Source organism: Ambystoma mexicanum, chromosome 4p, assembly GCF_040938575.1.
Source record: "Ambystoma mexicanum isolate Mex_15411 chromosome 4p, UKY_AmexF1_1, whole genome shotgun sequence".
NCBI lineage: Eukaryota > Metazoa > Chordata > Amphibia > Caudata > Ambystomatidae > Ambystoma > Ambystoma mexicanum.
In genome coordinates, this window is record NC_090927.1 from 1,173,672,780 (window position 1) to 1,173,699,955 (window position 27,176).

General features: G+C 46.3%; 1 protein-coding gene across 3 annotated transcripts in view; it reads right to left on the bottom strand.

Moving 5' to 3' along the window:
• Positions 1–27,176, bottom strand: part of LOC138453708 (solute carrier family 22 member 2-like) — a 442,975-nt gene that overhangs the window by 158,079 nt on the left and 257,720 nt on the right. The gene's annotated exons all lie outside the window — the stretch shown is intronic.

Below are 27,176 nucleotides of genomic sequence, written 5' to 3' on the forward strand. Positions count from 1 at the left end.
CTTGGTAGCAGTCAGGTTAAGTGTGAGGCCAGCTCAGTAGACATGCCAGGCCTTTTCAGAGTATACATTGGACACAGCACAGTGGATTTGAAATGGTCTCCTCTCGTGCACCGGGATTCTGTGGAGCATTTTCAGGGTAAGGGTAATATGCTTAGGATAAAATATGGTAACTAAGATTTCACTATTAAGGATAGGGCTATACCTAAGCTATGGGACAACTCATATGGCATTCACTAGACATTATATCCCAATCCAGCTGAGTAACCTAACATAACACATAGTACATACAATTCTATAGGGTGACATTTTACAGGTTCAAAAAATAGTCATTCACAATCAGTGAAGTATACTGTTGAGGAATGACGACTTAAACGTTTGATGCCGTGAATTTAAAAAATCCATAGAAGCTGAATAACATAACAGAAGATAACAGAAGATGTCATTTTAGGGTTCCAAAACTTACATACTCACTATGAGGTAAGCATACTAATGATGAATACATACTCAGACATATGAACTAGAGAAGTTTGAAATTCATATAAACGCTGATCTGCATAGCATAACATAAACAGGGCACACAGATCCACTCAATGACCCATTAGATGTCCAAAAAGTAGGCACTCGCTATCAACAATGTATACTGAGAGGACATGATACTGTGAAAGTGTGATTCATTGAGGTTACAAGTTTGCATTATTAACAAGGAGGAGTATTTATAACAATATCAACTTCCTCTAAATGGGTCAGACAAATTATATGCTTATAGGGAGTTTGAAGCTGAAACAAAAACCCAAGCTATATTGATCTTGATTTGGTTTGAGTTATTTGTCAAGCGCCTACCTACTGTAAGGCAGACTAAACTGCTTCTGGGCAATGGATCCTACAAATATGCACTGGATCCTACAAATATGCAAATTGGAGCATGTATAAATAGAGTTACTGAAAAGGGTAGGTTTTGAAACATTTTCTGAAAGCGAGAAAGGATTTCTCTTTTCAACAAGTTCAACAGGGAGAGCGTTCCTTAAGCAGGGACCCAGCGCTGAAAAGTATCTGTCCCCTCTATGGACAAAATGAGATAGAAAGACAACTAAGCGATGTTGAACAGAAGAATGAAGTTCGCGGGGTGAAGAGGGGAGACAGTAAGAAAGTTGTTTGGCCATAAGGGCAGCAGGCGCACGTCTGTTGAGGCACTTAAAAACAAGGCAAATAATAAGGAGATTTGTTGTTGAACTGGTAACAAGCAGAGTTTTCTCTGGTAGGGTGAGAAGCATGAGTATCTCAGAATCTGAAAAAGAAGCCTTAAGGTGAGATTTTGATCTTTTTGAAGCTTTCCGACTTGAGTAACAGGATGGAATTGCAATAGTCTTACTTGGAGTTAATCAAAGAGCCCACTACTACGGGTCGATCAGATTTTGGCAGGACAGGAAGAATTGGTCGTAGGTGAAAGTAAATAGTCTTACTAGTCTCTCCTACATGTTGGTCAAAGTTGAGGTTTGATTGCCAAATACATCTCAGGTTCCTTACCTAGCTTGCAAAAGATGTTGAAAGATCAAACATCATCGGGAAAGAGGGTAGTTTGAATTGGCAGTTCAAGATGTTTTTTGTGGCCAGATGAATAATGTGAGTTTTTGAAGGATTTAGCTGCAATTTCTCCACCTGCATCTAGTTTCTAACTTCAGTGCAGAATTAGCAAAATCAGAAAATACTTTATTCAGATCAAATATATCCATAAAAGTAATAATAAGTATAAAAACAGAACCCATATGTACATCTAAAATCAAACAACAAAGTTAAAATGTCAGTTCTATCAATATGCCTTAGATCTTTGTGATACAATTCATCTATTTACATAAACGTCAACTAAAACTATTTACAGATCTCCATTGTTTTATAGTTTATTGGTATCTCACTCACAGCATAAAATGTAATATAAGCATCTACTAATCATGAGCATATGAATTAAAACATAATTAAAATTAATTGCAAATCCCATCCTCAACTAGCTTCAAACTTAGGGCAATATGTAAAGATTGACAGAAAGGATATAACAATGCTCAGACTCTAACAAGGGTTAAATACCAATGTCTTAAGTCAGCACAATTGGGCATTGTCCCTTAGCTTCTTTCCCCTTATATACAAGCTTTCTGTATGTACAGGGACAAAGCACATGCAGTTAAGGGAGACTCCACCTTCAAAAGACAATCAAGTGCTGACCAATCGTGGGTATATCTATTGACTTTTAGAGCCAACACCAATAAGCTTGTTCTCAAAGAAGCATATGCCGGGCATAACAAGAAGAAATATGGTATATCTTCCTCCTCCGTCCGGCACATGGGGGACCGTGCCACTGAAATAAAACCTGATCTCATTGCTGAGACACCATTCAAAAGAAGGCAGTTTAAAAAAGCTCTTCTTTTTGGCATCTTTGAGCTTTTGAATTGCTCCACACTTGACAGTCCTTCATAGTATCTGTGGCAATAATCATGAAACGCCTATACGCTGGTTTCATGATTTCCTGTTTCTCTTTCATTGTATACACTGCGTTGAGAAGAGTTAAGATAGTCAGACGATCAACGTGTATGGTGGCACTGATGCCTTCTAGTTTTTCCCTTATGTGGTTTAACCATTTCATTTTCTCTGCCACTTTTCTCTGAGGTAAAGTTTTCCAGATGTGCTGCATTAACACAACATTTGGATTAGAACCAAATACTTAACCAGAAAAGGATAGGTTCCAAAGACAGCTCAACCTGGATAAAACCAAGACCAATCTCATTGGGCCTCATTACACGGACGGCGGTAAGGGTTAACGGTGACCGTTAATGGCAACGGTGACCGTTAACCCTTACCGCCGTACTACGAGGTCCCTTAGCGGGTTGGAGTTTTAACGCCTGCTTTTTGCAGGCGTTAAATACCAACCCGCTAAGGGACCTCGGAGCTAATTACGGCACCGCAAAATTGCGGTGCCGTAATTAGCGCCTTCCCCAGTCCCATAGAGCCCTATGGGGCAGAAATGGGAATGGGGAAGGGCAATGGCGGAAAGGGGATTTACCGCCCCTCCAACCTTGGAATGGGGCGGTAAATCCCCTTTCCGCCAAGGCGGTGCCGGTATTTTACCGGCATGGTCCAGGGTGCTAATAGCACCCTGGACCACCGCCTTCCGTGTAATGAGGCCCATTGTGTGTTGCAAAGTTTGGGGTGGTTATAGGTGAAAGGATCTAAAACAACAGGATGGAATGCCTTTTTTTCGACACCAAAAGTGCCGGAAAAAAAGGTTTCTAATGCTTTTAAAAAAAAAAATGTGGGGAGGGGGTTCCCACCCAAACCCCCGTATTCCTTTTTTTAAAAAAACTTTTGTATGCATACTAAACCAAAAAATATATAAATAAATACAAATAAAAGCATTCACATTTTTTTTCCGGTCCTTTTGGTTTTGAAAAAGGGCATTCCATCCTTTATTTTCGATCCTTTGACAAGACACCGTTTGGGGCAGAACTGGGCAGAGCCAATAAGGACTTGAGAAATTGGTTTTCAACTATCTGCGTTTCTAAATTATCTGAGAATCCCCAAATAGCTGCAAAGTATTTGACCGTCCCAAGTGTGCGTGCAATATAAATTGACTTAATAATTTTGAGGGGTTGTTGAATGATAAAACAAACAATACGCCCAAAAGACTGTTTTATATGCACCACTTGTTTTGAGCAATGGGGCTCCACAGAAAAGGTCTCCGAAAATGAAATTCCCAGGTGATCGAAAAGGTTTTACTCTTGGAATAAGAGCTGAATTTCACCATATAGAAGGGAAATTTGTCTTCTTATTTGCTTGGCGGCAAACCATAACCTCGGATTTAGATGAATTAACCTAAATGACTAAGCCATTAAGTTTGCAAGGCCCAAGGAGTTCGAGCAATCAATACAGAATTATCTGCATTGACCAGTGTGGGCAGCCACCTCCCGCCTTTCTTTGGAACATCGGCAGCACAATCGGCTCCTTTTGCAGATCATTAATATACAAAGAAAATACAAGTGGGGCTAAAAGGCACCCTTGCCGGACTTCAGTGCCAATATAGAACACAACCGTACAGTGGCCATCCCTACCTGATCGCACACAGGCCTCATTATTGTAGTGTGAACTTCTAAGTATATTTAAAATATTAACTGGACATCCATAGCACCTAAGCACCCGCCATAACTTCTACCGGTTGACCTTGTTGAATGCAGTGCTTAGGTCCATGAATGCCAAATACACAGGTTCCTTTTTTATAAACAAGAAATGAGATATTATCAGGTGCACATTAAGACCTTGCTCCATAGTCCCCAAACATGGACGAAAACCCAACTGGATTGGGGCAAGGACATTGTTAGTAGTGACCCACTCTGCCAGAGTTTAGTAAGCACCTACCAACAAATTTGTATTAAGAAGAGATGTTGGCCTGTATGCATGAGGGGAACGTCTGTTGTTCTTTTTGAATAGTGGAACAATAATAGCTCTTTTACAATGACCAAGAATTAATTAAGACCTCAATATTTTATTAAAAAGAACAGTGAAGAGCGGTCCCCAAATTTCAATAAAGTCCGGGAAATAGTCCACCGGGATAGCATATGTTACCGGTGCTTGTTTAATTTTGATGACACAATGGCCTTTACAACCTCCTGATACGTAAATTAAACATTATGAAGATCAGACACATTCTCAGCATTTGCCATTAAGGTGCCTTGTCCTATAGGCCTATCAGCTATAATTTTCTGCAGGCCAGACATTTCTTCTTTATATTTGGGGGCCCTATTAACTGCCTCCCAGATTTGTTTATTTGTTTACAGTTTTTCTCTGAGCTATATGCACATCTTCCCATGCCATTTGATGAAGTTCCAATTTCTGTTTGTTAGGTGCACCTTCATAATGAGCTCTTGCTGATAGGATTAGGCCCTTTTTTGTGCTTTCTCACCTCTCTACAGTGGTAATCAAACCAACCCTTTTTCTTCTGGTGAGTTGAATTACCCTTAGCCTGCACTATTAAAACCCTGTGTAGATAAGATGTAGATTTGTCATACATTACAAAGGCTACATCTGAATTAACGTCCTCATTCAACAAAATATAAAGATTCAGCATGTCAGATTTTAGAATTTGATCTTGTATCATTAACCCGTCCACCACTTCCCATTTTAGCCTTTTCGTTGTTTACCCCTAGAAGGTAATATCTGACAAATGATGGATAGAATTGTTGGTTTGGCAACATTTATCCAAGTCGATTCTTAATACCAGCACATGGTGGTCACTAAAAAGATTAGGATGGATCCGAAATTGCTCAATCCTTTCGCAGATGTTCAGTGTTACCAGGAAATAGTCAACAGTTGATTTACCCCTGGTGCCCTTAAATGTTAGGGCACCCGGCATATCCCTAGATCTCATACCCATCTCATTTAGCCAATGTCAGAATTAGCAACAGAGTCAAGTGAGTCAATATAATTAGTAACAGGCCCATAACTCTGCATGTCATCCGCATACAAGTGGTAGTGTAGCTTGAGATTAGAAAAAATCCCAGTGAGGGGTTCAATATATATATTATATAAGATTCAGGATAGTGCCAAGCCCTGTAGAACCCTGCAGGTGACCAGTCAGAAGCTAGAATAGTAAGCAGTTCTTGGACACATGGGCAACACTGGATAATAAAAATAGCAGTATTTCAAAGTCCTCTGTGTCGAAAGCTTCTGATAAGTCAAGCAGCACCAACATGGTGAGCGGCGCCCTCATCAGCAGATTTCAAGATGTCATCCCAGACTGTTAAAACAGCTGTTTCAATTCAATGAAAGGACCTAAAGCCAGATCGAAAGGGATCCAAGTGTAAGTTTGTCTCCATAAAGTTGTGCAGCTTGAGAGTGACTACCTTTTCAAGTATCTTTGCAGGCCTATAGGGCGGTAGATTTGTAGCTCCAGGGATTTCTTTTTAGTAAAGGTCTTAGGGTAGAGGCTTTTAATTCCTGTGGAACAATCCCTAGTATAAATGATAGGTTAACAAAGCAAGAGATACATTCATTTAGAGCGCTTGCTTGACGGCAAGCAAATCAAGCTGGAACAGGGTAATAGTGAGAATTGGTAGGTTTTAATGAGGCTAGTATTGGGAAGTTAGTCCCAGCAGAAACTGGTAAGAGTGCAAAGCTATCCTTGGGCTGACTGCCCAGTGGGGTTTCAGCAGGTCGGACGGTTTTCTATTACCCCTAATCATGTTGACTTTGTTCAAAAAGAATTTGTTGAACTCATTAGCCAGCTGTGCTGTGGGTGGAAAGCTGGGCGTTACACATTGTGAATTACAATTTTTTGTATAATCTCAAACAGTTCTTTAGTTTTGTTCATGGCACGATTGATAGTATCCTGTAAAAACCTAGATTTTGCAGAAAAAATATCTTTCTTGTATTTCGTGAGGGCAGTTTTAGCAGCAGTATGAGAATCTTGGTCGTTGTGTTTTTGCCACTGCTTCTCTTGCAGGCCAGGGGCAGAGGAAAATCACATGAAGGATATTTGTCTGACTTGCGGCGAGGGTCCGAAGTGCCAACTGAAGGTCATTTTACACATTAAGTAAAGATTAAAGTTAAACATGTGACACATTTCAGCATGTGCCAAATTGAGGTGAGCTCAATGAGTCATGATACACGTTTCTACAATCTTGCTAGAAATAGTCAAGGCTTTCCATCATTCCCTCACCCACCCCTTTGCAGTGCAATGAGCTCTAAACCGCCCACCGCGTGCAAACAGTTCACATCTTGTACATTTGATTTTTCTGTCTCTCGCATTTTTTTGAAACATTGCTCAAAAGTGATGGGAATGCAAAAACCAAGATGAGTTTTTTTATATTTATATACATTCACCAATTTTTTTTTAGTTAAAGTGCACGTGGAAAGTTATGACAGCATAGCTTGGCGCGTTCCCGTTGATGTCCCCCATCAGGCTATCTCCTCCATAATGCCATTTTATATGGCATTGTGAATCCCTTCTCTTATAATATGTATGTATGTGCTCATGGGCTTTGTAACTGGAATGCATCCATCGCGGTGCCGAATGTATATTTGAAAACACTACCGGGCCACTAGCCATGGCATTAGGCCATGTCCACTGTACATGTTCCACCAAAATGTTTCTTTTGGACTCAGTGGGTGGCCACAGCCTTTGGCCCTTGCCACTACACATGTCTTTTGAGCCCATTAGCCAGGGCCTTTGAACCTGGCTAGAGAGCACAGCCTTTGCCCGTGCCCACTGTACATTTGTATACACTAAAGGGCCACCTACGACAGCAGAACTTAGTCTGTGTCCACTCTACATGTTCCCCCAATATGTGTCTTTTGGACCCACTAGGGGGCCTTTGGCCATGGTCACTATACATGCCTTTTGATCCCTCTAGCCAGGGCATTTAGCCCTGGCCAGTAAGCACGCCCTTCGCCCGTGTCCATACTATATTTTAAAACACAACCTGGACACTCGCAATGTCCACTGTATATGTTCCTCTTCGGCTATGGCCACTAACATGTCCTTTGAGCACAATACTGAGGATGTGAGCAACAAACTGAATCATTTGCTAAATGCAATTGTCCAGAGGGTAACTGTCGGCGTTTCCTGGCCCAGCCTTGAGCTTCGGTGGGTATGGTGGGCAGCAGACTTAAAGGAGATGGACATGCAGTTGACTATGTCTAAAATATACCGGCTTTCAGTATGATTGCACATGCTATGACTGACGCTACACATTCCATCATGCCCTTGGCCATGGCCGCTGTACATGTTGCACCAATAGATTTCATTGGGGCCCACTAGCCAAGGCCTTGGGCACAGAGATCCATTACCTCCTGCCTAGGAGATGGGACCACTACAGGTGTAAAATTACTTTTTTTTCACTCTCTCCCCATCCCCCCGATGCCCCCCAAATAATGGCATTGAACAACACATACAGCTGCATTGAACTACCTATGTCCGTGGGATTTTGCCAGTATTCCCCCGATAATGCTCGAAAATCCCAAACTCTTCCCTGTCCTCAAATGCACTCACCAAGTGCCCCTCTACTCTTCCCATGGTCCCTCCACTCCCCTCAATTGCTTTTTTCCTCGCTGGCCCTCTCCTAGTCATTACTCCCTATGACTGTTTGGTTAGTGTGACACATTTTTGTTCTCAGAGGTGGCCTTGATTGTAATATGAGTGCTGAATTTCAGGGGTTTTGTTGCATTAAATCTGATCACCTTAACTCTCTTAACAAATGTTTTTTTACTGAATTTCAAGGGTTTTGCTATACCTTAGTTTCTTCAGGGCCCACTAGCCACGGCCTTCGGCATTGGCCACTGCACATGTTCAACCAATAGTTTTCTTTTGGGCCACTAGCCGTGTCCTTCAGCCAAGGCCAGTGGCCACGGCCGAACATGCTGCATAATTTCTTGAGGTCTCACTAGCTGTGGCCTTCAGCCGTGGCCTATGTGCGTGTTGCATCAATATCTGTCTTTTGAGCGCACTAGCCATGGCCACTGGCCATGTCATGCCATCACTTTGTTACCGAACACCCATGACCCTCTGCCCAGTAAATGTAGGCACTGCAAATGTAAACATGTTTTTTTTCTAACTGCTTATTCCCAGGATAATTTCACAGTAATAATTTCCAATAACAGAAATTCCCGTGGTAGAGTTGCAGTTTGGTGATTCCCGCTATAATGGGAAAAATTGCTCAGAACTAAAAAGTATTCCACGTCCTCACAGGCACTCAGCATGTGTCCCTGTTCTTTTTTTCCAGGTCCCCTCACTCCACTCAATTGTTTTTCCCTCCCTATCCCACTCCCATTACCCCCTATCACTCATTGATGTGTGTGAGGCACATTTTATTCTGAGTGCGTCTTGCGGCGTTGCCACTGTAATCTTATGAGATTCATGCGGTCTTTCCCTGATAAACCAAAAAGTTCTACCAGTAACTGGCCCCCCCAACCCATCCCAAAACCCCAACATCACATGATGTCTTCTTTCCCACTCCCAATCTCTAGGCCTGATGTGATTGCTACTTCTATGGGTATTTATAATGCCCATACGGCCAGGCCCTCTAAGCACTGTGGTTCAAAACAATCAGTGTTTCCATAGGAGTGACTGCATCAACAGAATAGTTTTGAGTCTCATTCTGAAGTCGAGAACGTTATTAGACTCGGAAAGTTCACGGGGAGTTCATTCCAAAGTTTGATGGCATCCTTTTTCCTTCCTTCAAATAGAATTTTGAATTCTTTCATTTGCAGCTTCTCCCGGTAATATTGCAGGAATAAATTATATCGAGTGAACAAAAAGGTGGCTTTTAATTTCTGATAAGCCTCTCAGCCTCTCTGCTGCAAAGCACCAAGGCCGATATATATATATATATATAGCGGTTTTAAGAAACAGGAGTCACCCCAATTCTCTGTCAAATATTCTAAAAACTACTGGATGGATTTACCCCAAACCAGTCTGGGAATTTAAGTCAATGCATTGTGCCCAAATTTTTTCTTATTTGGTCCAAATCTGACAAGCAATGCTCGCGCTACAGCTGTTCAAAAACTGCATTTTTTCTCTATGGTTCCAAAAATGTTCAGTTTAATGGGGCTCTTGATAAACTGTTTGTTTGGAAAATGTCATCCAAATCCATCCAGCAAGTCAAAGGTTATTAGCCTCGCTGAGCCGCCCTGCTGTAAAAAGCACCAAGGCAGATATAAAGGTTTTAAGGGGCAGGTGACACCCCTTCTCTGTCAAATATTTAAAAAAACTACTGGATGGATTTACCAAGTCTGGGGGGCGCATGAGTACAATTGTTTCTGGCAAAATTTCAGCCAAATCCGTCATACGAGTCCAAATGTATTAGCAATTCTTTTTTTGGGTTTGCTGTGGAATGCAATACTCAACTTAACTATAGTGTTGAACTGCTTAGAATCACATGCTTTGCATAGACTAGCTAGCAGTACCTGGAGAAGGTGGTGGGATTTTTGAAGGTACAGCAGCAAACATATGTTTTAATACTGCTTGTCCCACCTGTGAATATTGTTTGTAATATGTATCCAGACAGTAAAACTGTGTAAAGGTATGTGTGGAACTCCAAGTAGCTGCTTTGCAAATGGCATCTAAAGGGACATTTGCAATAAAAGCTAAGATAGCGCCTGTGTCACATGTAGAGTGTGCTCTCGGTGTAAAAGGCAAAGTTTTGTTAGAAAGGGAGTAGCACATTTGGATGCATTTGACAATCCATTTTGAGATAGCTGACCTAGAGACAGGATCCGCTTTTCTTCCAGTAGCTATAGACACAAAGAATTGATCAGGCTTTCTGATTGACTTTGTTTTGTTAAGGTAATACATACCAGCCCTCCTAACATCTAATGTATGGAGGCTTTTGTCTGCCAAATTGGTACAGTTTTGGAAGAAAGCTGAAAGGTCTATGGATTGGTTAACATGGAACTTGGAAATAAATGTAGGTGAAAAAAGTGGGTGTGATCGTAGCACCACCTTGTCTTTTTGGATGGTAACAAAGGTATCTTGAGCTGAGAGGAGAGTGCTTGTAGCTCACTGGACCTTCTGATGGATGTTATGGCAACGAGAAAATCAGTCTTGTAAGTGAGGTGTTTAAGACTGATTTTATGCATCGGCTCAAAGGAGGGACCCATGAGCTTTGTAAGAACAACATTTAAATTCCATCCAGGAGTATTATTTGAAATAGGGGGGTGTAATCTTTTAACCCCTTCCATGAATGCCTTAACTACTGGCACTTTCCACCAAGAAAGGTTTGTTTGAGAGGTGGTGTATGCAGACAGTGCACCTAGATGGGCGTTAAGAGGGTTGAAAACTAACCCTGAATACAAAAGGTAAAGCAAATATAGAACAATGTGTGAAAGAGATGTAAGGTACTCATGGTATGAAAAGTATGACACTGACACGAGAGTTGCAAGTTTCAAAACCTTTATTAGCTTTTGGGGTTTGGAAGAACTCCTACTCTGCCCTATAGCTAAGATGGGAGTAGTCTCTACCATCAAATCAAAGAAAACCTGTCAATGCCAGTCGTGTCAAAATATAATCCTATACTAAATAAACCTATACTCGCCCTCACGCTGAAATATAATAAATGTGGGGTGAAGGGAGGATCCCAGGAGTGCCCCTTTCATCGCCATGTAAAAGACAGCCTGAAGAGTCACTCACTATTCGGACAGCCCCCAGGAGCACCAGTGAATGTCTTTATGAATACAGGTGCTTCAACAGTGGTCATAGACCCAAATGCCTTGATGGATGATGTTGACTAATGCTAAAGAAACCACTGTGCTGGCATCATTAGTGACACCACAATATAGCCACGTTAGTCATAAAGTACACTCACAACAATGCACAATTTTACACAAATACACACTCCTCTCCACAAAGAACATGCTTACACAGTTCTGGAGATAGTGGACAGATACATATACATACTGTCAGAAGCTTTTTATTATTTTTCTCATTAGCCAAGTGCAGAAACACTGAATGCAAGGCAACAAAGAGATGGAGAGCAAGTTTGCAGATGCTTATGGCAACTAACTCTATGGAACTACAGGATCACATAAGGAGCCTGGCAGGAACAAATACGACTAACCTATAGGAAGGAACAAGTTACTTACCTGTAACTGTTGTTCTCCAGCATGGGTCTGGCGTGGATTCACATGCTCATGAATATTCCCCGTCGTCAGGCTGGGAATCCTCGGTAAAGAAAAAATCAGTATCAGTTTCGTTTCTGATCTGTCTTTCGTAGTAGTAACCAATCACTGATCTCTGCGTCATACTGACCACAGCCAATGACTGCCCTCTACCTAAGCCCCGCCTCTGGCAGCCATCTTCAGAATTGGTAGCACGTGAAGTGGCAGTATGACCAAGTGAAGAGCCGCAGAGGGGTAGGCGGGAGGGTTCGCATGTGAATCCATGCCAGACCCATGCTGGAGAACAACAGTTACAGGTAAGTAACATGTTCCTTCTCCAGCATGGATTCACATGCTCATGAATAAAGAATACATAGCAGTACACACATGCACAACCATGGGAGGTGGCAAAGGCTCAACATTAAGCATTACATCAAACTCAACATTAAGCAATTCTTACCTCCTCACCAGGCTCACCTTAGGCAAACAGGTTGCGCAGCACTGCTTGGCCGACCCTGGACTCCTCCCTGGAATCCCGATCGACGCAGTAGAATTTCGTGAAGGTGTGCGTCGACCTCCACATAGCAGCCCTGCAGATGTCCAGCAAGGGCACACCAGATAGGAATGCCGTGGTAGCTGCGATCGCTCTGGTGGAATGGGCTCTCGGACGGCCAGGCAGCGGTCGGTTTGCCAACCGATGACAGTACATGATACAGCCGGAGAGCCATCTGGAAATGGAAGCCTTCGAGAGAGCCTTCCCCTGAATGACAGGTCCAAAGTTCACAAAGAGTTGTGACGTCTTCCGAAAACACTTCGTGCGGTCCACGTAGAACTTCAGCGCTCTAGCCACATCCAGCGAGTGCGAGGCGACGGGAAGAAAACAGGCAACACCAAGGGTTTGTTGAGGTGGAAGTCCGACGGCACCTTGGGCATGAAGGAGGGGTGCGTCCTGAGCACTACCCTTGTGTCGTGAAAAGTCAAGTACGGGGCCTTGCAGGAAAGGGCCTGGATCTCTCCCACCCGTCGTGCGGAGGTGATGGCCACAAGAAACGCTGTTTTCCACAACAAGAACTTCAACGGAGCCGAGTGCAGAGGCTCGAATGGAGGTCCCATGAGCTTGGTCAGCACCACGTTGAGCTCCCACGCCGGGGCCGGAGCCTTCACTGGCGGGAACAATCTGAACAGTCCCTTCATGAACTCTTTCACCAGACGATGAGACCACAAAGACGTCCGCCCCGTGGTTCTGGTGCATAGGGAGATCGCAGTAAGATGAATCTTGATGGACACGTGCGTCAGTCCAGCTTTGGCCAGCGTCAGTAGGTACAGCAGTACTTGGGGAGCCGTAATCCGTAGAGGGTTAATCTTCTGTGTGTGGCACCAGACAGAGAACCTCTTCCATTTGTGTCCGTAGCATTTAAGAGTTGAGGACGCCCTGGCCTTTGCAAGAACCTCTCTGCAGTCGGCCGGTATGTCGTATCCTCCAAACTCTAACGCTGCAGGAGCCAGGCCTGCAAGCTCAGCTACTTCGGGTCGTGATGGAGGATGGCGCCTCCTTCCCTGGAGAGAAGATCCGCGTCCACTGGCAGCTTGATTGACAGGGACGCTGACAAGTCCAGAAGGTCCGGGAACCATATCTGCCTCGGCCACGCAGGTGCGACGAGGATCATCCTGCACCGTGACCTCTTGAGCTGGTTGATGAGCCGGATCAGCAATGGCAATGGAGGGAACGCGTATAGAAACAGGCCCTCCCAGGGGAACGAGAAAGCATCGCCCATGCTCCTCGGCTGGGGAAACCTGCTGGCGAAACTCCGGCACTTGGAGTTCGTCGCCGTCGCGAACAGATCGATCTGGGGTGTGCCCCACCGTCGGAAGAGGCGGTCCACTAGATCCTGTCGTAGTTCCCACTCGTAGCACGAGCACAGCTCCCTGCTGAGTGAGTCGGCGATGGTGTTTTTTATCTCTGCCAGATGAAACGGCACCAGAAACATCCCTTGGGCGACGACCCAATGCCACAGATCCTGCGCCTCCATGGACAGGGCTGGGGACCTGGTTCCGCCCTGTTTCCTGATGTAGAACATGGTGGTGGTGTTGTCGGTGAAGATCCTCACCACCTTGCCCTTGAGGGACGGAAGAAAGGACCTGAGGGCCCAAAACCCTGCACGGAGCTCCAGGACGTTGATATGGAGGGACTTCTCTGTCGGGAGCCAAAGGCCTGTGCGCGCAGATTTTCGGTGTGCGCTCCCCACCCTTCCAGGGAGGCATCCGTGGTCACTGTCTCCTGGTGGCCGGGGGTCTGGAAGTCCATGCCCGCCGTCAGATGCGCGCGGGTGCCCCACCACCGGATCGCTCGTCGGAAACTCTCTTCGAGTGTGATCCTCTCCTCGAAGCTGCCCATCGTCTGGATCCTCCTGCAACGGGCGCATCCGGAGCCTGCACAGGCAGATGAGGTAAATGCAAGAAGACATCATTCCGAGGAGGGACTTGATGGACCTCACTCTGGCCGCGTCCGCAACCAGCATCCGCTGCACCTTGCCCAAGATGGCCCTCGTCCTTTCCTCCGACGGAGAGGCCAGAAGCGACACTGTGTCGAGCTTCGCTCCCAGAAACAGTGCGTCTTGCGCGGGCACCAGGTGGGACTTGGCGTAGTTTATGGAGAATCCCAGGTCAGTGAGAAGTTGGACGGTCCTTGCCGTGTGCTCCACGGCGAGCTCCTTCGTCTTCGCTCGGATGAGCCAGTCGTCCAGGTAGGGGTAGACGTGGATCCCCTCTCGGCGCAGCTGCGCCGCCACCGGTGCGAGGCACTTGGTGAACACCCTGGGTGCCGACCTCAGTCCGAAGGGCTCTGAACTGGTAGTGACGCCCTTGGACCACGAACCTGAGAAACCTTCGGTGTCCCTTTAGGATGGGAATATGGAAGTAGGCATCCTCCAAATCCAACGACGACAGGAAATCGCCCTCCTCCAGCTGACCCAGGACGTGTTGGAGGGTGACCATCCCGAACTTCTGTGCCTTGATGAATTTGTTCAGTCATCGTAGGTCCAGGATGGGACGCCATCCTCCCGTCTTCTTCTTCACGAGGAAGTATCTTGAGTAAACTCCGGAGCCCCGAAGCCTCTTTGGGACGAGCTCAATTGCGCCCTTCTTGAGCATCGCCTTTACATCCAAGAGAAGTTGAGGGACGTGATGTTCTTTCCTGGCCACAGGGGGGACGCGCGGGCACCTTTTTAGAAACTCGAGCACGTGACCCTGAGCTAGGGCGTCCAGCACCCAACGGTCGGTGGAGATGGACTCCCACATGCTGACGAAGCTCGCCAGCCGGCCTCCCACCGGGGTGCTTCGGTATTGGGCCCGATCCCACGGCCGGTTCAGTCCTGCTTCGACGAGGCTTTGCCGCCTTGTCCTCCTTGGCGACGACGGCGGGGTCTGCCTGACTTGCCTCGTCCCCTGTAAGCTTCCTGCGACAACGAACGGGCCGCTTGACGGTAGGTGGAAAATCCGCCGCCAGAACCTTTGGAGGCACCCTGTTTGCCTCCGCCGCTACGAAAGGGCGGCCGCCGTTGCTGGAGAACCCCAAGAGCCCGGGCCGTCTCCGTGTCTGCCTTGATGGCTTGAAGGGAATCGTCCACTGTTTTCCCAAACAGGTTGTTTCCGTCGAACGGCATGTCCAAGACTCTGGTCTGCACGTCCTGACGGAAGTCAGTAGCCTTGAGCCATCCATGCCGCCTAAGGCACACGCCGTTGCCCAACTGGCGAAATCCAGTGTCAGCGATGTCCGTCGCAATCGTAATGGTGTGGTCCAACGCCACCTCTCCTTCCTGCAAGATCTCTAGGGCTTCAGCCCTCTTGTCGTCCGGTAGGAAGTCCAGCAGGGGGGCCAGTTTGTACCACAACTCCCTGTCGTAGCGGGCTACGATAGCCAAGGCGTTGGCCGCCTTAATCTTCGTCGCTGCAGACGAGATGACTCTGCGTCCCATCGTATCTAATTTCTTTCCCTCGCCATCCGGCGGGGAGGTCGACGTAGAGGCCGCGCCCCCCCCGCTTTCTTCCTGGCCGCCGCGGAGACGACCGAGTCCGGGGTCGGCTGTGCCCGAAGGCACAAGGGGGCCGCGTCCGGGACCCGGTACTTCTTCTCATACCGATCCCTTCTAGCCGGCGTTGTGGATGGGTTCTTGAGGAGGGCGAGGCCCTCATCCCAAATATCGTCCAGTAGAGGTACAGAGAGGACCGTCTTCCTCTTGGCCTCGCGCCGTTGATAAAGGAAACCTTCCTTCTCCTTCTCTTCCGGGCAGAGCTGGAAAAGCTCGGATGCTGTGGCGATCATGGAGTGAAACGATCCAATCTCGTCGGGCGGGGAAGCCCGGGTGGGAGGTGACGACGGCAGATCCTCGTCGTAAAACTCGTCGTCCGTACCCGTCGCGGCCGTGTCAGTCCCCGTATCATCCCCACGAGTCGTGGACGGGGAAGAGGGCTGAACAGGGCGCGATGGCTGAAAAGGAGGTGGAGGATGAATCCTTCTTCTCTTAGGGGGAGGGCTCCCAGAAGGGCCTGGCTCCGGGTCCCCCTTCGGGAGCGGTTCCTCCGCTGGTGGTAACGGCAGTCTCGTCCTTATCTCCGAGCATAAGGACTGTATAGCCAACAAAATGGCCGCCGAGTTGTCTTGCGGCACTGGTTGAGGGGAGTCCGACGGGTGGTCAGGGGCCCCGTCGGCACCCTCGACGTTATCGTCGTCTCCTACGTCGGGGTCCCTCCCGACGGGCTGGTCTTCTTCCACGCAAACGCCGTGGCTTAAGACTTCGATCAGCTCTTCCTCAGAGGTTGAGGCCGAATCCACGACGACCTCCTGCCACCCCTTTTACTTCTCCGTCGGAGGTTTCACGGGGGTCCTGTCGATGGGCATAAAAGAGGACTCCCTCCACGGTGGCAGGGAGACTCTGAGCCCTGAGGTCGCCACCACTGGTGTAGCCTCCACAGGCTGAGCCAGGGCTGCCGCGACTGTCTCGATAGAGGCCTTGGCCGGATGGATTAAGGCTTTCACCACCTTAGGTGCGCTCACCGCCTTCTCCTTGGGGGGAGGGTCACTGCCTCGCTCCCCCTCCGATGGGGCCTTCGAGCTCGACCGGGGTCTCTCCAGGAGCTTCGCCGGGTGCTCGGCCTTCCTCTTACCTGAACCAGAGCGTTGGCTCATGGTTGATGGCGCCGGGGAGGATACGCCCTGCCTGGCGCCTGTAGAGCCCGACCGTTCGGCGCTGCCGGTGCCAGCGGACTCGCGGTGCTTGGCCTTGTGTTGGACCCCCGTCGCCGGGGCGTCCTCAAAGGTCTTAGAAGTCCGCTCGAACTTCTTCTTCTTCTCGCCTGACGGGCTCTTCCCTTCCAGCCAGTTGGCGAGACGTTGATGGCGGTCCTTCATGGTCCGCTCCGACATATTGCCGCAAAACGCAGAGTCCTTCTCCACATGCGTCTTGTCCTCATGAAGGCAGTAAAGACAAAGGGAGTGTTCGTCCTCCTTAAAGACATTCTGAAGCTGGCATCCAGGGCAGACCCTGAACAGCTTTCCGGGCGTCGAGCTTCCCTTCTCCTGGGCCATGTCCGAGATGGGCCAGAGAAACTTCTGGAGTCCTCCAAAAGCGTGGCTCGACAAAATCTTCACCCTTGAGGGGCGTAGACGAATCCGACACGGGTCCCCGTTGATCGGATGAAGAAACGGTGGAGCTTGAGGCTCTTTTGACTGAAAAATAAAAGTTTTTCGAGAAAATACGTGAAAAAATAGCACTAACGCTCGAGAACAATAGCACGAGGATCCCAACACTTGAACATGCGGTAAAAATCTGAAGATGGCTGCCAGAGGCGGGGCTTAGGTAGAGGGCAGTCATTGGCTGTGGTCAGTATGACGCAGAGATCAGTGATTGGTTACTACTACGAAAGACAGATCAGAAACGAAACTGATACTGATTTTTTCTTTGCCGAGGATTCCCAGCCTGACGACGGGGAATATTCATGAGCATGTGAATCCATGCCAGACCCCATGCTGGAGAAACATAGCCCGATGTAGATGTGCAGAAATCATAGTATAACGAAGATCACATACGGCCACATGCTGTAGGACGAGAGACAAGGGAAAGCACAACCAGGCTGCACAGAGCAGGAAGGACAGGGATCACAGCCAAGGTCAGTGACACGCAGCACTTTTCAAACCTAAAAAGACAAGGGGTCATCTGTAGAAAAATAGAATAAATCCTCATAATTGTAGACCAGAAAAGCTTGATGTTGTGTTCCTCAACCACGTGATGCGGCCGAGCTATACAATAGTCATTCACCCGCGGGGGGAAGATGAACAGTTCTCAGCAACACAGACATGAAGTGAAACATGAACAAGTTAACAACGTTGGAACATGGAGTGGAGAGCACTCTCACAGGCAAAAGTGGTGTTGCTAACAGATACATTGGGAACACATAGTCATTCACATCACCTTGAAAAGGTGTACAGAGCGGTGAAAACCAAGCTGGGTCCCAGGTCTGGGGAGACCAGTTCCGGCCAATCAGGGGACAGAAATCCAGGGGTGGATGGCAGAGGGCAAGGGCCAATGGTAATAACGCAACCCTGCAACAATGTAATAGATAGTGTCTTGGGGAAGGGGCAGGTCTGCCACCTGACATGGAAGCGCCAATTGACTAAGATCTATAAGGGCAATCCATAGTGTATACCCCTTTGTGCACCCAACCAGAAATTGTGATAGGGTTTTGGGGGAGGGCCAATGTTGTGATGACATTCTGTACAATAAAGAGTTGACACGGGTTTGGGAATGGTGACTCTGGAGATTTTTGAATGTCCTGTATGATCCCTGTTGGTTTTTTGTAATAAACGACAGTTCTAGCTTGCCCTTGGTTGAGTCCTCCTTTTGTTCTGGGGGACTGGGTTGTTGGGCCCTTTGGAGCTGAAATGGGTGAGCTTGTAGTAACCCCCAGAACTCTGGCATATCAGACCTCACCAACAAGGGAAATGGGGTTTTAAATAAAACAATTGCGTCCACTTAAAGTCAGGATGGTTCTGTATCTGAAGGGCAGTTCCCTTCCACACGTTCAAACCACAGGGTTCTCAAAAGTTCTAGTAAGGTGGCTGGTTTGTCCTAGTCCAAAAAATACCTATGGTAGGCTTCTCTCGGTCGGGCCTGAGGCACCTAACATATCACAGTTCAACCAAATTCTTCTGGTAAGCTTCCCTCAGTCGGGCTCGAGCTACCATGTGCCTCTGATTATTAGCAAAGTGTTCAAAAACCACTGGAGCCGTCCCTCAGGTCCTCTCTCCAGGTTCAAGCCATCTGGATTCATCACGCTCTCTTGTATTGGGACAGTTCGTATACAAGTTTCTCAAAAGCTAGTCATTTATCAAAATCTTTTATATCACCACTTATTGCTCAATAGTACTCTTTGCCTTTAGCACATTAGATCGCAGTTTACTTCCATTGGCTTCTCTGGGGTATCATTCGCACTTCAACTCTCAGGGGTTTCTTCCCCAACACTTCCTTCCACATGACTTAATTTCAAGCAAGTTCAAACCAGACCTCTCAGGTTTCCCTCACCTGAGTGCGGGTCTCTTTTGGTATTTAACTTTTGGGTTCACAACAATTTAATATCAGGCCACCAGGCTTACTTCACCTGGGTCTGAGCCCTACTCTTGATATAGTTCACTTCGAATAGGATTTTGCAACTCCACTTTCTTTGAGAGACTCAGTTCACAGTTCACAGAGGCTTTCGACAAGGCGTTTTGTTTCCGCTTTGTATCAAACTTGCAACAATTGAATCTTTCTCTTCTCATTTTCAGCCTACAAGTCCCATAAAGCTTTGCTCTTGCCTTTTCATCACTATTCAATTCTCTTTATTACAAGTGTTACTTCACAGCCTCTCTGTGTGGCCTTTTTCTCTTTAGAACACTTGTTTTTTTCATGAAAGTTAATCACTTTAGTTTGAAATGACATTTCCCATAATACCTCCTTCTCTTAGGCAATGGGATTTTATATTAAGGACTTTCCCATAGCTTTTCCCTTGCTTCCTTGACTTCAATAGGGTCACTCACATTCCAATCTTCATTTGTAACAAAAAGGTTTTCTCTGAGCTTCCTTTCATGCCCGCACCGGGTTTTACAAAAAAATCACTGGTCGCTGCCTGATGTGTTGTTTGGTTCCACTGCTCTCAGCGTTAAGTCAGGGTCTTCGTCCATGTACTTCTGATACCTGGGCTTCCTTTCACACGACCAAGGGAAGCAAGCACTTCAGAGGACACAACCAGCAGGCTGTAGATTGCCTTCTCTGGCCCTTGGGAGACACGGTTCTCAGCTATGCTGCAGCCTCTCACAGGTACTGGGCCCGCGCCTTGCCTCTCCGTTCTCCTCCGGACTGTCTCAGCATTAGTTTCTTCTGCTGCTTCCTGCTTCTGGCCTCTCCAGGTCCTCTCTGCGATTCCAGCTCCCTCTCCACCTTGTTTCAAACCACACCTTTTAAACCTGCCCTGATAGTAAATGGGTTTCATATGTGGCTGGTCAACCTGAATTGCTTGACTGTGTCTGTCCTTGTTAAGGGGACAAAATGGAGAACACCCATAAGAATCAATGGCCCATTGACTCCCCTGGGTAATTCTCATGTTTCATGGTATGTTCTTCTTCGTCCCTGCTTTTGGGGGGTGGGGAGATGAATGGGTGTTAAGTACATAAAGTCTGAAGTTGGTATTAGACAGGGATTTGTTATTGTAGAGTTTTCTACACATCGTGGGGATGAGATGTTCTATTCAAAATAGGGATAAGAATAGGAATGATGATACTGGGATATATAGTCTTTCCTTTTTCTTTTCTTGCTCAGAATTTTACTTTGTCCTGTTGGCACCACAAATGGTTGTGTGTTATTTATTTAGTACATTTTTAAGAGCGCACAAAGCCCAAAGGCATCTAGGTTTGAGGATTGGTCGGGATCTGCAGCGAAAGGGGGATGCTGCTTTCCATCTATTCCTTAAGGAAAAGTGCTGAGGTAAGATGGGACTCAGGTTGCGATAACCCATGAAGCCTGAAGGTATGTTGAGTAGGGGGTAATAAGAAGGGGGGAGTACCATGTCTCGCTCTCAGGCATTCTTCCCTCACTCCCCAAGGATCCCCTGCACAGATGATCCTCCCTTACTTGTCTGCACCCTGGGTTGGGATCCAAGAGAGATGGCCCTTGCCAGGCCACCCTAACAAAGGATCCCCCTCAGGGATTACCTGTGTGAATGCCCTCAGGTTTCTCACAGAGAGCAATCAATTGGACAGATGTCTTGATTTGTTCACCCGAAAACAAAGTGTTTCCATTTACTGTAGTAGCAATGTCTGATATTAGGTTTGCAGGCCTCTTTAAGTATGTCTATACATATCTGTGGTATATAGAGATTACCAAACACTATGGGCCTCATTACGACTGTGCCGGTCCAATAACAACAGTGACGGTAAGCCTACTGGCACCGTTGTTACCGGACCGGCACAGTACGACTCTGCGGGCAGATGCCGTCCCACCCACCAGGGTCAGACCTGGTGGGCGGAACGGCACCTGCCCGCAGAGTTTCACAGAAGCTCCGGCACCGTTACTAACGGTGCCAGTCCTTCTGGGTTCCCCCTTCCCATTGGACTCCAATGGGAATGGGATTTACAATTACCGGCGCCTGACTTCCCGGAACGCCAGGGTTGTAATGCCCCAGTGTTTCCGGCAAGCAAGGCGCCAGAAAAATGTACAAGTCCGGCGGCAACCTGCCGGTTTTACCGGCACAGTTACCGCCGGACTTGTAATGAAGCCCTATGACTTCAGGAGTTCAGTGTTTGGGGGCACGGGTGATACACTTTGCCCTGGTGTTAGGACAGCATGTTATATAAGCATTGAAATTTCAATGATGAGCAAAGGGACATTGTGAGCAGGTGTGTGAACCATGGCTGACATGCCCACATTGGAGCTATCAGAATTAGCTTGACTGGTTCTTGGTGCATTTTGTGGATGATTCTGTTGAGAAGAGGTGTTGGGGGAAAAGCGTTAGCAAACCTCCCTGACTAATTCATCCACAGAATGTTCCCCTTGGACCCTGTCTGAGGGTACCTGGATGCGTAGTTTGGGCATTGTGCATTGTGCTGGGTTGTAAATAGATCTATGTCTGGTTGTCCCCAGTCTGAGAAGTGAGTGAGTGAAAGCAACAGTAGCAGTAATGTTTAATACCGAACTATACGAAACCAACACAAGTGGTTCTTTTTTTAAACAAAATGACTGTATAAATAAGTGCATGAGAGTGTGGAAAGCCCAAACTCCTCATGGGAAAGCTGTAAACGGTCCAAAAGCTTACAAGCAAAACCCAAGCCAAGAATGTATTACCAACCAGCAATACCAATATAACAAACAGTACTCAAGGCAAAAGGGACATTTTGAGAGGCTTAATGATTGTGAGACTTACTGCGCATGTTCTATGAAGCACAGATCTTCAGGTGATAAAAACCTACATTGCCAAAGCCAAGATAGAGGAAAAGTGAGACTACCTGTTGCCCATTATTTACCCCCCAACTGGTTTAAAGTTTGATGCCAAAGAAACCTAATGAAGCTGTTGTTATTCTAAGTTGGAAGTTACCACTGAAGCACTTTTCTGTTCTTGTTGTTGAAGAATTAGACAGGCGGGCAAGTATACACGTAGGGCAAGAGGTTGTTGCCTAAAAGAGCACAGTAAAGGAATGAGCCATCTAGCAGTTGTTGCAAGTAAAGAACAAACTTGTATTGATTTATGATATTTGAAGAAGAATTGTGAAAGCTTCTTGAAGAAAACATACAATTATTTTTGAAACCAAAATTGAATTGAACCATCCTGACAAAGACATTTGTTGTTCCTACAAAGGCGAGACCTGTTCTTACTCCAGGAACAGTGGGATTAGTTTATTTCTTTCTGTAACTAAAAGTGGTTACAGTTATCTGGACAAAGACAATTGTTGTTGCTTATTTGGAGAATACAAATCTGAGACTGATCTTATTCCAGGAGCAGTGGGAACTTGTGAGTTCTTGGGATACGTTATTGCAACAACAGAACTTTATGTAACTGAGTATCAAACCTTAAGAATTGTATTGGAACTAGGGGCAAGTGGTCAGAGGGGAAGCTGATTTAAGCTGACGAACAGCTCTCTCAAACGTTTCTTCTGAGAATACTGGAAACGCAGACCACTGATGAGTCTCCTCAAACTCCCACAGTTTCCATAGATTTTAGCCCGGATGGCCTCAATCTTAGACAGATAAAATTGAGCTAAAGAATATCAGAGAGATTGCGAGGGGATCACAGCAGGTGAGAGCTTCTCGGTGAACGTTAGGGACTGTACAATAATAAACAGCTCCTTAGGTTGCTGTAGAGCCATAGTTACTTTTTCAGTAAAGAAGGTCTGCTTAGCAACAAATATAGACTTGTGGTACGATTTAGCCAAAAGCCTATAAGTTGTCCTCTCGGCTGTACCATAGGAGCACCGCCATTTACGTTCCGGCCCTCTAACCTCCAGGCGAGCGGCTCTGAGTCCATCCGTAAACCATGGCTTACCCGGATGATTCTGAAGCCGAATACTCTTCCGGGGTGGTGCTAAATCTGCTGATTTCCGCAAGCAGTTTGTCAGAGTAGAGAGGTGAGTAGATCCATGAAGTACTGAGACAAGGTAGAGACCGAATGACTCATTGGAAAACCTCAAGATCAGTACTAGGGTGAAGAAATGCAGAAGCATAGAGATCACTCATGAGAACTTGAATGAACAGTCTAGTGTTTTCCAAAACCTGATTAGGCAAAACCCATTCAAAACTGAAGAGGGAAATCAGGAAGGAGAGAGAAGCCCTACCTGGAGGAACTGTGAGATGGGAAGCAGACCGGAGCGGAAAACCGAGGAAGTCATTCCTGAAGACGCTGCCCTGCAGGCATAGTTGTCCGTATCTAGTCCGCTATGAAGAGACCAACCGGAGCCATAGAGAAGCAGGCATCCAAGCATGAGAAGCAGCTGGAATGCACAGCCGACAGGAGACGTGCAGCCTGCCAGGAACCAACCGCTGCGGACCCACCGCAGCACACAGGAAAGCAGGGAGGGAGTCATTCCCCTGGCACAGTGAGAACATTGAGAACCAAAATACCTAGAGAATGCAGGCATTCTCCACTACCCCAAATAGTGAAGATTGTGTATCATGAGGTCGTGAAGTCAAACAGAAGAAGGCGCGGGGAAGGGAGTCATTCCACTGGCACAGTGAGGATATTGAGAACCAAAAACCTAGAGAAGGAAGGCATTTTCCAGGAACCCAATAGTGAAGCCAACTATTGTCAATAGGGAATGATGTTTGAGTTGGAAGTTTACATGTTAAATTGGAATTGAGAACTTTACAACACTACAAGCAGGAACTTTGTTTGTTTCCTTGGAAAGGAACTGAGACCTTGGGGAAGGGAGTCATTCTCTCAGGCGAAGTTCCCACCTACGATTGGAACTGCGTTTAATTGTCCAGAAGAAGGGAGTTATTCTTCTGGACCAGGAAGCTCTGCTCTATTTTTAGTTTTGGCTATTAGGTGGTGCTGAAAGTGCACATTTTAAGCCGAAAATAGTGTCATTAAAATAAGAGCCTTAACATAAGAGCTTCAATTAGGAGCTTTGAATGAGAGTCTGTAATGCTTTTCAATGCAGATGATATATGAGGATGGATTTGTGTTGTTTGGATATGTGTCCCACCCATTTAAAGCCCATCTCTAAGTCAAATCTATATGATTTCCCACCCATTCCCACCTATCTAAACCCCAAACCACACCCCTATTGCACTCTTTACCTGTATTTGTATTGTACACTGAATTTGGCAGGCATTTTTACTTCTAAAATGGCAGCTGACATATGTTCCTGTTAATAAAAAGTTATTTGACTTGATTGATGCTTTAGAAAATATTTACAACAGCTTTTAAGTTATGTTACATATGTGTATGTATTTTGTATTACAAATAAACAGGTTACTGTTATAGTTACGTTTTGTTTTCAAATCTCTCTGAAAATGTTCATTTACTGATTTGTGCGTGGTGCTCCATTGTCTGGTGATGTCAGCATGATGGGATTGGGTCTCCGATCTGTGTTTGTTTCATGAGGCAGCCTTTTTCTTTCAGCATTAGAAGGGAGAGAGGTGAGGACATTTATGTTGTATTTATAAAATGTGCAGCAGCTCGCTCACCAGGCAGAGGAGTTGCCCTCCCCGGTTCAAGCACCTCTGAGCCATGCCGGAACATGTTCACATTAAGTGTACACTTGAGGCTTTTAAAGTATTCCCAAGGCTCCTCACAACATTCTCAGTTGCGTGTTTCTAATGGTAGACTGATGCTAAAAGTTTTCTAACTTGTATCTCGGTTTATTTGAGTATTTCTGTCTCTAAGAAGCAGGTTTCTGGCAAGGGCTAGTGTCCGAAAATTGTATACAAAGCAAAAGCTTCAGATGGCTTGATTTTGAAACACTATCCAAGTCTCCTTCATGTAGCGGTTTATGCGTTAAACTGAAAGCGATTTGTGCTTCTTTTCCGTCCCGGGTGATTTGCAGCAATACTTTCTAAATGAATTGGTACTTGTGGTAACATTGGCGGGGCTTCGAAGCTGTATTTCTCACCATGTTCTATCAGTGGCACATCCCATAGCGCTCTACTTACAAGTCTTCAACTCGATGCCTGCACTATGCTGCACTTCCCAAAATGTGGTAATGGTGCCAATTACAAGCCCCCAGCCGAACACTTCAGCCACCACCATTCGGCAGATTTATGCGGGCTCTTGCCGATGTTATTACAAGTCAGAGTTTATTGGGAAATGATTACATTATGCTGAGTGTTCAACAAATTGCTTATGCTGCTATAATTGGATTACAACAGCCACTTGGCTCCCATCGTTAGGACTAGGCAAGTAGGGCTCCTGCCGAGCATTAGCAGTAATTATATTTGCCTTGACTCTCTCTTTACTAACAACATGCCTCTTTCCCTGTCAGCTGTCTGCTGACAAGGCACAGCCTTGTTTCTTGGCCCTAACAATACAATTACAACCCGCAGATCGCACTGTTTGTGCATTAAGTACAGTGCCAAAATGAGGTGAATTGATTATTTGACTTTTGATGAAGTCATGTGATCCTCTCCATGCGGGGGATCTGACGTGCATCAGCGGCCATTGCTGCAGCGAATTCTAGACCTCGGCATTCGGTGCTCAAAGCTTCCGAAGCAGTACAGATACTATGCCACTTAAACCATCCTTGCCAAACCCTATGTTAGATTATGTCCATGCCAATAAATTAGATGGTTGTTATTAACTATTCTAATGCAAGCAATTACTCCCTGTGTTAACAAGTCAGAGCCACTTGCTGTGAGCAATACCCTTTGCTTGTAGGGTGCATAATATCACAGGTATTTTGCTGCGCAGTGATGAAAAGAAAGGTTTGTTGTTGGACTGGCACATCAAAAAATTCAAATACTTCAGGTTCGATTACTTTTTTTACTGGACTGCCTAAAGGAAGTGTCCTAACACTGTGTAAAGCATGAGCCATCAAAGAGTTGTGGGGGCCAGATTCATTTCACATGGATTTGCAGTAAAAGGCTTTTGAACCCATTTCTGGTGAGTACTGACATGATTAACCTGAATATTGGCGTAAACACATTCCTGCTTCACCATCTAGCCATCGACCATCAGTTATTAATAGGGATATACATATGAGATCCCAATAACTAACTGTGAGAAACCTGAAGGTGTCTCACCGCTAGTCCCCAGTAATCGGTCATTCAGGTGGCCAATACACTGCCATCGCTTTTGGATCCAGTTCCTGGGGGTGGACCAGTGCTGGAGGATTACCTGGGTGAGGGGTCTTCATGGAGTGGGAATGGGACACTGGATATGACGCACCTTTACCCCATCCTACCAGGTAGGATATTTAGGAACTCAACCCCCCCCCGGTTCACAAAACAAACACTTTCTCACGGACAGCTTGCTATGAGAGAAAACAGACTAACATCGAGCCGTATATCTGACATGTCCCAATACAATGGTCAGGCAGGGTCAGGCAATTACTGACCATCACGCACAGCTGACTCCCATTACACTTCCCCACACGGATAAAAGGCAAAGTACAAGAGCAAACTCTGAGCGAGGCAAAACACACGAGGAAACAGCAGGTACAAGATGGCAGTTTAACACGAAGAGAAAGACGGCAAAACAGAAGGGGATTGCAAGGAGGGAAGTGCCCTTGACCTTTTTGACAAGGAATCATTACTTTCACGAGACTTTGAAAATAGAAAGTGTAAAACCAGGAAACCAGGATGAAGAATCCTGCATTGTGTGTTGGAGGTACCCGAGGCCCTCCTGTGTCGATAATCAAGGCAGGGACTCGCCTGCTGCCAAGGTACTATTCTTGGCTCCTACAACAAAGCAGCGCCAGTGAAATCAACACAGCCGGTGAGTTGGGGAAACCGATACCAGACCGGTCTGTGTTGAAGCCAAGGTTGCAAGCAGCAACATTGTATGATGAACACTGAAGCAAACAGTGT